Source organism: Frankliniella occidentalis, unplaced genomic scaffold (assembly GCF_000697945.3).
Source record: "Frankliniella occidentalis isolate FOCC.00 unplaced genomic scaffold, Focc_3.1 Scaffold57, whole genome shotgun sequence".
Taxonomy (NCBI): domain Eukaryota; kingdom Metazoa; phylum Arthropoda; class Insecta; order Thysanoptera; family Thripidae; genus Frankliniella; species Frankliniella occidentalis.
Genome location: NW_026267187.1, coordinates 1,141,330 through 1,142,703, shown reverse-complemented (window position 1 = coordinate 1,142,703; position 1,374 = coordinate 1,141,330).

The following is a 1,374-nucleotide window of genomic DNA, read 5'->3' as shown; positions in this document are numbered from 1 at the left end:
AAAATAATAGTGCATAATGCAGTATGTCATGGTCTGGGTAAATTGCCAATGGCATATTACAGACAGAAAGAACTGATGTAAAATACAGTAAAATATCTTATACTAACCCTGGAGTATTAAATTCGCCCACAGGGAGATTATCAGTCGACGGCCAGTTAAGGACAGCGTTGACTTGCTCTTCCTGGTGGTGGTTTTGAAGAAGAGGAACTCCTGACATTGTAACGTTAGTGCCACTTCCTTCGACGTCACCCGAGAGGCCACCTTCCTCCTCTTCAGTGCTTTCGTCAGTGTCCTCATCATTGCCCCCACTCCCAGTTGAGGGAGGTGGATCATCAGCATCGTCATAACTGAAAAATAGTCATAACATAAGGGACAGCTCCCAACAACGAAAAATAGGATAGCATTTGAAGTGAAAGTAACGAATCTAACCCATTCACTTGCGAGAAGACGTCACCATTGTCAGGAAGCAGAGCTAGGTTTGCCTCACTGATTTCAATGTTGGCATAATACGGGTTGTTGTCACGCAGCCATAGAAGCGCCGGAACGGACCCGGAAATCGACATATCCATCGGAATCCCGCAGTCGTACCGCCACAATGGAAGTTAGGTCCTGCAAAGGTGATGTATATAAAAAATTAATTATATGCCTGTTAATTTGTACATATTTTTATATGCTTATATTTAATTGCTTGTTAATCTTAGACCTGCCAGGGCCTTTGATCTTTGTTTTTGGTGCTTTTATTAAATTGCAGATCTATTTTTAGAATGAGGATCAACAGCAGTGTGGCGTAATGCAGTGATTAGGCATTTTTTCGAGAAAAACATGAAATCGATGCACGTGCACACATACATTGTGTATCGCGGGACAGTATTTAGCAGCATTAGAAAAGTATGTCGCTTAAAAATATGGTTCTAAATCATCACCTACAGGGAAATACATCTAAAAACCTAGCATGTGTAACACTGCTTTTGAATTTTAAGGCAGTATGGTGCCCTTTGGGCAGGAAAAACCGAAACCACCAGTGCTCTAGAAAACCCGGTTTACGTACATTATTGGCACTGTTCATGATTGAAGATAAGGACAGTTGGTAAAAAGTATAACCTACCTGTATGCGGTGAGGCAGAGAGAGGGCCAATTCATTCACATTTTGAGGAAACGATATCACATTCCCACGGTATCCCATTTGGTGGCCACGAATTCTGTAGACGCAGACCACTGGATGGATCCGGGCTATAAGCTGCTGCTCCACAAAAGTCAGTCCTCGGAGTACTGCTGGCACGTTACCGGGGTCCATAAGGTTGGGTTAGGTTATTCACCCAAAAGGCTGTCTTAGGTACTGTTTCACTAGGATAACTTAGCTCGATCGGCCGTGTA